Below are 11,099 nucleotides of genomic sequence, written 5' to 3' on the forward strand. Positions count from 1 at the left end.
GTCAAAAATCATCCGTAAAATCAGGCATTTTAGAGAGAAAAAACCTGAATTCAGATAATTTTTCCGACTAGTGTAGCACAGTTTTAAAAAATAATATACTATTCTCGACAAATTTATACAAATTTTTCTTCAGCTCTTGTTAGTGATACCTCTGCTATGCTAAATGATGTATAAAAATTTGCACTAATTATTTTTTTAATTAAGCTATTTTTCGAGGGTTATCTTTAAAGATCCTGAAAATTTATTCCAAGATTTCAGGAAAATTTCAAATTCGCTCAGTAAGCTACAGAGCCATAATACTGGTTCTTGAGATTGGAGCCAGAATTTTTCTAGTCTTATAGTTGCAAGTATTTTAAAACACGTGAAAACTTCTAAAGATTCTTTGCTATATTTGATAAATTTCAAGATTGTTCAAGATCTTTGCAAGTTTTTCAAGATGACTCATACTTAGGTTATATAGCAAATCTTGCTAGATTCTCGCAAGTTTTGTTAATGATGAAGGGACAAGTAAAAAGGAAAGTTAACATCAGCCATTGAGAGTTGAGCTTTTGCAACTACCTTATCGAAATTCCGAATGTGTTACAGAGATAGCAAATAAAATCTGGGCATTAAATTTAACAGTAGCCCAATATAAAACGTGCAGATTATGAATTTCGGGCTGACGTAAGTTGTCAGATGTTGACTATTTTTGAATACGCCTGATAGATTTCGTCACGATAAGCACTTCATATGCAAAAAAGTGCGTGTAAAGTATGTTATTTCACCTTGCTTTGCTTCAGAGGTAAGCTGTAGAAAACCTCATTGTCGCCCCCACCACTAGTATTGTTTGTCCCATCTCCCTGATCCACTTTTTTGTCCGTCATTTTCAAAAAAAAATTGACGACTACGCTACAGTTATTAGGATTTCAGTAAAATTAAACGATGAAAAATCTCAATGTTGAATTCACTTCAAACCTCAATCACGCTATCCAATGGTTGAAATGTGAACAAACAGATTTTGTTTTATGTTTGAATCAAAAAATCAAAACTTCGTTCATATCTTATCACCTTGTGTATCTTTTCACCAAATATGTCCACCTTTTTAGTATCTTTTGATATTAACAATGGTAACTTCCCAAATGGCATAATTCCCAAATGGCATAAAAATGGAAACTTTTCCCAAATGGCATAAATTTCAAGTTTTCATTGTAATTTAAACGTTTTCTATCAATTTCTATTTCTATCATTTTGTCAGGAACGAAAGCATGTGAACAAGATTTGGAATTAATTGCTTCCAAACAAATTTAAGCAACAGATTTGTCGAAAAAAATTGACCACAAGAAGCTTATTAATAAGCGCAAGCTTATGTTTCTTGCTTTTGATAAAAATTTCTTCAAGTTTTTCAAGATAAATTGATAATCAACATTTGAATTGACAATTTTACTAATTTTCTCACATTGTTCAAGAAAAAATTGTTCTCGATTTTTTCAATGCAACTGTTGCATGAAATTTATGCCATTTGGGACATTTTTAATTTTTATGCCATTTGGGAATTATGCCATTTGAAACGTAATCTTAACAATTACAGACCGCATTCAATCAATCAACTGATTCAAGTATATTTCATAAATTTAAGCTGATTGTCGAAAAATCAAATTTTACTCCTCATTTTGTTACCATTAAGGACGTTATACTCATCGATTTAGCCAAACTAGATCCCAGAAAAATAGAAAACGCGCTCAGATTAGCCAATTATTCAAACAAGAGGATCTACTTACCAATCCGCCCCCCCCACCCCCCCCCCCCCCCTATGGCACCTACTTAAGAACCTCCACCCCTATAAACAAATACAGTAAATTAGTACAGACATTACGAGGCCAAACTGTGCACTGGATAGGAATTTTGCGTCTGAATGTTCCTGGATTCCAGAGACAAGTCTTAAAATACGTTCTAACTTGTAAGTGGATTCCACAAACAATATTTCAGTGGAGTCCGCATTCATATACCTGTAACGTAAATTTTGTCGGCACATTTGTTTTGTTGCGGATTCCGCAACAAACAAATATAGCTAGTTGTTCTGGATTCCGCAACTGTAAGTGGATTCCGCAAAAGGTAAGTGGAATCCGCAAAATTTGTATGCGGATTCTGCAAAGTGTAAGTGGATTCCGCATTTTTGTTCATTACTGATCTTGCATATGAACAATTAAAAGCTCGAGGTGGAATATTTGATTCATTATCTATAGGAACGCGCAATTTGAACGCAAAAGGACTTATCCATTTGTCAGCGGAATCCAATCTTAAAACATTGGAATCCAAAAACCAATCTTAAAACATTGGTTAATTATGCGGTTTGAAATGGCTGTTCAGGGTTTGAAATGGCAGTTCATGTTTGAAATGGGGGCAGTTAAGTCACTCATCAGTATTTGAGATGAGATGGTTCAGTTATGGTCAAGAAATCATCATCAGTATTTGAGATGAGATGGTTCAGTTTGAAATGGCAGCTAAGTCACTCATCAGTATTTGAGATGAGATGGTGCAGAAATTATCATCGCACTCATCAGTATTTGAAATGTGATGGTTTAGTTGGTTCAGAAATTATCATCGCACTCATCAGCATTCGAGACGAGATAAAGGACGGCTCGATTGTATTTTTTGAAAGCGGAACTGAAATGTCCTCTCAAAACTGGATTAAAAATCCTCGTTTAATATAACTGAAAAGAAAAACTTATACAAGCGGTAACTAAAAAATACAGTACGAAAAGTAAAATACTGTTTTTAAACTTTGTTGAGCAATTGGATCAATTTTTCTGTTCCTTCTGAATCCTTTTCTTCGAAACCTCCACCTTCGACAAAGCGTCTTTGTTGTCTCAATGGCTCACTACGGTATTCGTAGTGTGGTGTGTTTGATGAAAGTGGAGAATCTTTATCCGGACAAACGAAGGGTGTAATTTTTTCAAACTGCAGACTCGATAGGAAATCAATTATTTCGTCAGCTGAATAGTGCGAAGAATAACAGCACCGTATGGCTCTCTCAGACACTGCTTTCACCAATCTCCCAGGCATTATCTCGTTTTTAGTGAAAAACATTGCAGTTGGAATGATTATAAGCACTTCTGGACTTGGTATGACTTGGAAAGATTGTAATGAATTTTGGTACTTTCGCCATCTAAGGCGAGCCAATTTTGAATTGAGGGAACAAATTTGTACAGTTGATACTGACATAATAAAACGTGAACTTTAGTGTTGAATCTAAGTGCAAGCTTTGTCATCAAAAACTGAAAACCGTAGCGAGTTTTGTTACAAAAATGGACCACATTTTTTTGAAATGATAATAGCCATGCGGACACGCTTGAACGATGGCTGAAAGACAGCTCTTCCTACAAGGTATGCAATTGGAATCTGTTTTGCAAAACGGTGTGTTGACGTAAATATTATCAAAATTTTGAACAGCAGCTTCTTTTAAATTGTCGAAAAGATGATTGATTCGCTTCGTATGAACAACTTGCCATCTAAAATCGCCAGTAAAAAGGACAGGTTTTTTTTTGGAAACTAGTAAGAACATTACTGAACCTGCGCAGTGACCTGCAGGAATGGGAGTGACAGTTAGGGTATGAGTCTCGTCCCCTTCCAATGAAACATTCAAGGTTGTCTCATTATCTGAATCCAGAGGTATTATAAATGGAGTTAAAAAAAAATAAAGCGGCAACGCACTCAACAAAGCAACCAAAACTTTATGACAATAATTTTTCAAGTTATAGTGTTTTAACCTTTCGAAGAGCTCAAGGTCATTAAGGCCCACCATGTGATCTGTATGACAGTGCGAAAGAAAATAAACCTTAGATTTGAGGTTCTCACCATTGAATCGATCAATTGAAACCCCAAGAAACTCTGATATTGGACCGGCAAACTCTGACATAATTCTAGAAACGAAAAGGAGGTATGAAGAGTGAGTTAATAAAATTAGGATTGACGATAAGTTTCTATAGTTTTTAAGAAAGGAGAAGACCACCACATGTTGATCGTCATGAGCCCATTTTGAGTGTAAGCATCTATCCGTGGTTAATTTATACAAACCAAATTTAAATCATTTGGGCGAATAATTAGGATTACACGAAAGGATCCGAAAAAAAATACAATTAGCTTCAGTAGAGCCAATTATCTCAAATCAAAATGAAATATTTGGGAATTTTAATTCCACTAACTACAAAAACTAAACAACCTAAATGATGTGCGCACCAATATAGACGATTTCACATCAGAAAGCACAGTAGGAAGCACACTCTTGGAAGGCGGTTTTTGCATAAAAGACTAACTAACTAAAGTTTTTTAATAGACTTCTTTACTGATAAGTGGGATGTTATGACTATGTGACCGGCAAATGATGATGAGGCGCCCGATACTGTGAGGCATACTGTGAGGCATAATGTGAGGCATACTGTGAGGCATACTGTGAGGCATAATGTGAGGCATACTGGGAGGTAGGATACTGTGGGTAGGCATATACGGTCTGTGGCTAGGCATATACGGACTGTGGGTAGGTGTATATGGCATACTGCGACGGCATTTGGCACTAAAAAAAAAACAATTTTTACTAAAATTTAACTAAAAAACAGCTTTCTAACAAACTAGTCATAAAATACTTTAGTATTTGAGACACCCAAGGGTCCCTTTTTGGTACTTGAGAGTTTGAAACTTACTGATAAGTGATCACATTTTGAGTCGGTCGATTGAGTTGGTCAATTGAGTCGGTCGATTGAGTCGGTCGATTGAATCGGGCGATTGAATTGTTCGATTGAGTTGGTCGGTTGTTCGGTTGATTAAGTCGGCATTTGCACTAAAACAACAGTTTTATAATAAACTAGTCATAAAATACCTTAGTATTTGAGACACCTAGTTGTCATATTTTGAGATTTGAGATTTTGAAACTTACTGATAAGTGATCACTGTTCGAGTCGGTCGATTGAGTCGGTCAGTTGAGTCGGTCGATTGAGCCGGTCGATTGAGTCGGGCGATTGAATTGGTCGATTGAATTGGTCGATGGTTCGGGCGATTGAGTCCGCATTTGCACAAAAAAAAACAGTTTTCTAATAAACTAGTCATAAAATACCTTAGTATTTAAGACACACAGTGGTCATATTTTGAGATTCAAGATTTTGAAACTTACTGATAAGTGATCACTGTTTGAATCGATCGAGTGATTCAGTCAATTGAGTCGGTCGATTGAGTCGGGCAATTGAATTGGTCGATTGAGTCGGTCGATTGTTCGGGCGATTGAGCCGGCATTTGCACTAAAAAAAACAAATTTCTAATAAACTAGTCATAAAATATTTTAGTAAATTTTTTTGAGATTTGAGATTTTGAATCTTTACTGATAAGTAGGGCATCTTGTAGCCTTGTAGGGCAAACTGGACGAGTGCTGTTGAGTGACGGCTTAAAAAACAGTTTTTCTAAAAAAAAAACTAGTCATTTAATACTTTGGTAATATAATTCGAGATTTGAGATTTTGAATCTTTACTGATAAATGAGGGCATTCTGTCTGTACGGCATGCTGTAGCACACTGTCTGTACACACTGTACCATACTCCACGGGTAAAAATAACAGTTTTCTCATAAACTAGTCAAAAACCGTTTTAGTAATTCATTTTGAGATTTTGAACCTTTACGATGAGGATCCGACCCCAGGCTGGGATGAACCAGCAGTTCTAGCGCATTCTCGGCCCCGGTCTCAATCTGGCAGGTTTGCAGTGGCGGTAACTGACGGCGCTGCTCGTCCGCGACTGCGCCCCCTCCCGCTTGCCCAATTATAGGGCATGTCGTCATCACTGGATGAGTCGTCTTCGATTCGCCCATCCCAGACCACAGCTTGCCCGCGTTTGCGAACCCGCACGTAGCAGAACGCAACAGCGTCCCAGGCAGTGCTCTCCCCTCGTCACTGCCCGAAAGCGGTTTAAAGTCGGATACACTCCTCAGTTGCTCCGGTTCCGACTCCGAGTCACGGTAGGGAACCACTGTCTCGACTTCGATCTGGTCTCCTCCCTCCTCATCGTCATCTTCGTCATTTGGTTCCTCGTCCGTGTCAGAGGAACTAAACAAAGGTAAAACATGATCGATATGGAAGAGGGGTTGGATGTTCCTTTGTGGTTTACATTGGGAAGGTTCAAGTTAGTGGTCATAGGTGGAAAGAAGAGGTTGTTCGCATGGCACCAGGCTTAGGTAGTTTAAAATGCAATAAACAAGGTCAAAAGCAACAGAATTTTTGTGCCACATCGGCATCGTGTATTTTGTACAGGTCCCGTCGTCGCAGCATATAGGGCACATTTCAGCGTCGTCATTGGTAGTATTCATCATGTTTTCTGAAATTCAGTAAATCAGTTAGTTACTCAGACTGCATTCTAAAAATTAGAATCATATTTCAATTTATAGAAAAAAACTGTTTCTAAAATGTCAATTAAAGAATCTAGACATTTTTTGCATATTCGTTGAAAAAACTGCATATTTTATATTGTTCGAATGTGGTAATAGAAAGTCTTCAGGCCCTTTTGACTGATATTTGGGCAGGCAATGCCCCCACTGGCAATTCTCCGCATGGTCCAAGATGGTGTTGGAAGAGACTGTCCATCTCTTCTTTATTCGCCAACCTTTTCCTTAGTTGTTGGCTTAAAATACAAAATTATCAAAACTCAGCTTGAGAAGTTAAACTGCGTTTTTGGTATGAATTAAGCACTTCAGTATACTGGATGACGAAACTAAATTTTTGGGATTATTTGAGTATTTCGGTATATGCGATTAAAGTGGGTGCAGTTTTTGGGATACGGAAGTAAGTATTTCAGTATTTTAGATAAAATTCGGCCAGAAGTACTTACATAAATAATTCTGGCAAGGTGGTTATCTAAGGCTTTGTCGTGAGCTTTCAGAATTCTCCGGACCTCCTCCAGATCTTCTAACTTTTGCGGCCGGATCGTGTCTCTGGTGCTATAAAAATATCTTTCTCTATTTTCCTATATTTCGACAAAAATGTATCAGTTTCATCTTTGATACTAACCACAGATGCACCATAAGCTCATTCGGAGCCAACATCGGAAAAGCAGGGTAACAGCTGCTGAAGGGCTCTTCGTCTTTTCGCTCATTTCTTTTGGATAGATCGTCGGCAGCCGTCATCAGGTGTCCACGATGAATGAAATTGACACCCAGAGCCACTGACTCTGAATGCGTTTCAACCATGTGTATCATGTCAGCTGGCAAAACAAGTGCCTGGCGCACCGTCAGAACAACTTTCTGACGCCCTCCAGCATTACAGCGAGGGTTATCCCCGGGAAACATCGGTTTCCAACGCAGAGATTGCTGCATCAGATATTCCGGGAGTACCTGCTTGTTGTTGACAGAGGGGGTCATCAAATAAAATGTTTTGCAGCCTAAAAGAAAGAAGAACTAAATTGAACATATTCATATACTTCGTTGAAAAAATTCTGCACCAAACTTTGTTTAATCTTTCACCAAAAAGTACATCACAGATGTACTGGAGAAATCCTGGTGAAGTGGTTTTAATGCACCAGCCTGCGATAGCAGCAGGTAGCTCCACTCCTTCGTCGGTACTTCTGTCGTCTCCAACTTCCTCTTATGTATGTGTCCCAGCGACATATCCTTGAATGCTTTTGGATATAAAATTTTGTGGCGGCCGACAAGGAAGCAACAGCATCAATGATATTCCAGAACACTGGCGGCATTGATCGGAACAAAATTTGAATCTCAGCTGGCTTAATTGATTGTTTATACTCATAGGATTGAACACAAATTTGAGGTTAGGCTTATTTGAAAGCTGAAGTCTTTTCTAGGAGTCCAATTACTTTACAAACTGATCAGCTATTCCTTTAAAATGTACCGTCTAGCTCTAAGTTTTTCGGGGTATTCCTTCAACGTTTTTCAATGAAATTGTCCCCATACATTCGGCTGTCAAACTGGCAATTATCCGCTAGTTGTTTTTGAATAATTAGATGGATTTTGCGGTTGGAACTAACAAAACTCCTTGTTGGTCAATTAACCAGTCTGACTGGAGACAGTTGACAAGATTAATCACAGGCACGCACCGTATTAGACTTGAGGCAGGCAATGATCTAACAAAACACCCAAAAAAGATGATCGAAATTAAATTATAACAATTTTGAGCTAGTTTTAAGTACAGTCCCTCTCTTAGTTTGACATGGTCGATTGGAGGTAACACGTCACTCTGACTGACACTCGTGCTACAAGAGCTGCCTGAAACCACGGCAAAACTCTGCGGTTTTTCCCCAAGAGCTTTTGGTTTCTGTATCCGCACCAGAGGAGGTCGTTCATCTGTTCTCAGATCTGCTTCAACCAGACTATAAAGTGGCGAAATGTAGCCTGGTAGAGGAAACGGCAAAACGAACTCTGGTATGAGAGGAAGTGGATCTGACCTCAGACACGGTCTATTCGGTACATCGGGAAGTGGTACCATCCTAGTTGGCGCAGCTGGCGCACCGATGGGCAACTTAGTGCACCGATGGGTGACTTCTGAGGTATGTTCATCGATAGTACTTGTCACTTCTGGAGCGGTAACTGTAGTACCAACAGTACCTGGAGCAGTACCCTTGTTCATTGATAGTACTTGTCACTTCTGGAGCAGTAACTGTAGTACCAAACGTCATTTAGTGAGAGAAATAGAGGGCTAAAACAGTGATGTTGATTTAATTGCAGACTATTATATAAAACGGTGTTTTGTTACATACAATTTGAATGGTCAAAACGGATTCCTCATCCTCCGGCTCCATTTTGCACCAAAGCGTCGCCAATTGTTCCTGCTTGTACCCGCTCGTCGCATCTGGCTTGTTTGGTTCTTGCTTGCACCAGGTAATCGTCACATCAAGCCCATTTCTGCACGGCTCATGTTTGTTCCAGGGGGTCGTCCTGTTCGTCGTCTTGTTCTTGGTCGTCTTTCTGCTGGTTCTCAACACATTTCGTACGGTAGTCCATCTCGTCGTCTGCCTCTTTGTCGTTGTCGTGATACAGTCTAGTTGCGCAGACGTGGACTGAATTATTTGGCTTAGTGCTTAAACTGTTTGAATATGAAGTCAATGAACGTATCTTAATTTATATCTTATCTCAAAAGCACACATCTTCACTCACTCTGATCATCGCCGATTTCGTCCTTGCAGATCAAATTTGTCCTCCTCTGCTTCGCTCTGAATGGTAATTGGTACCCCTTATATGTGTCCCGCATAAATTTATATCTTTTCCTGATGGGAGGGAGCAGTTTGACGCTATGGGAGAAATTCCTCCTGATGGGAGGAATTTTAACGCTAGCAATCCCCGGATTTTTGAAAAATGTCTACTAAAATTTTCAAAATTCTTTGCAATCCTCGTTTGTTGTCTTCAAGATTCTTAGAAATTTTTTAAAAATCTTTACCGATTGTCAAGATTTTGTTTGAGCCCAGATCTTCTATTGGCTTTTCTTTTTTCCCAGCATCCAGGCGACAAAAACTGGCTCTGCAGTTCTGCAGCATTCGCTGCAGCCCTCCGTGCCACAGAACATGCAAGTCAGTTTCTGCAGTTTCACATCCCTCTTCTGGCATCGCTTTTCAGCAAAATGGCGGACCATGTTGCATTTTCCGCGAAAATAGTAAGTCGCACTCTGGAAACGAAAAAAAAATAAAATCAGTCCAAGAAAGTATTAATATTTAGACAGTAAAACTTTTTACAACATTATCGATTTTGATACAAAAATTGGTTTGCGGACTATAATTAGGCTATGACATCGTTAGCCCTCGTTACAAAAGCAAAGCGCTCCATACAAAATAAAAATGATTCATATGTGAGATGGGGGAAAAAAGATCCATTAATTTTGGTGGAAACCGCAAATTCTTAAGCACAATATATATCATTTTTTTTTTAGAAACCAGGATAAAATATTTTAGAACCTTTGCCACATCAAATTTGTGATACCCTTTAGGATGTGAAACCGGTACCTCAATTGTGAAATGCGAGCCTGAAATTTTATTATGACATTTTTTTTAAAAAAAAAAACGTCTTTTAGGCCACAATAATTGATATGCACGTTTACTTCGTTGTTTTAAAAACATCCTGTAATGGCGCGGATTTGATCACTTAACCTCTTGTTTGCGAGCCATTTGCTTTACCTCCAGGCCATCAGACCCGTTAGTATTCTTAGATAAACGTTAAGAATTATGATAAACTTACTTTTGCACTCGAAACCAGTCATATATCGGATTGATCGGTAATGGATAAAGGAAATCTAATCAAAGATAAAACCGAGTCAGATCTGAAATTAATTTTAAAATAAATTGAAAGGATCAACCGCGGTTTTTCAATAGTAAAAAATCATTTATCGAGAAAAAACAATTTAAATTTAAATTCTTGATGGTATATTCGTTACAAGGAACCACAAAGGGGAGAAAGTAACAGGATCCAAAACCGCGGTTTTGGATCTCGTTATTTTCTCCCCTCTGCGGTACCTTTGTAACAACCCGGGTTGCCCACCATAAGGCGCAACCTGGGGAATATCACCTTCTAAAGATATATCCCCCTAAACTGCCCCCGTGAATTTTGTACCTTGTTAACTACCCCCCATTTTAAAATCCCAAATACTGATTATAATTCATTGCAGTTCTGCAATTTCCCAAATACTGATTTTAGTTCGTTGCAGTTTCTCTAAATCCAAAATACTGACAAAATCCCAATTACTGACAAAAAGTTCTGCAATTGCAGAACTTTTCGTCAGTAATTGGGATTTTGTCAACATTTGGGATTTTGTCAGTATTTGGGATTTTTTTCAGTATTTGGGATTTTGTCAAAAATTGGGATTTTGTCAGAATATGGGATTTTGTCAGTAATTGGGATTTTTTCAGTATTTGGGATTTTTTCAGCATTTGGGTTTTTGTCAATCATTGGGATTTTGTCAGTTTTTGGGATTTTGTCAGTATTTGCGATTTTGTCAGAATTGGGATTTTGTCAGTATTTGGAATTTGTCACTAATTGGAATTTTGTCATTATTTGGAGTTTTGTCAAAAATTGAGATTTTGTCAGTATTTGGGATTTTGTCAGCTTTGGGATTTTGTCAGTATTTTGGGATGTTGCAACTGCAAAAA

The sequence above is a fragment of the Symsagittifera roscoffensis genome, chromosome 2 (genome assembly GCF_963678635.1).
Source record: "Symsagittifera roscoffensis chromosome 2, txSymRosc1.1, whole genome shotgun sequence".
Taxonomy (NCBI): Eukaryota; Metazoa; Xenacoelomorpha; order Acoela; family Convolutidae; genus Symsagittifera; species Symsagittifera roscoffensis.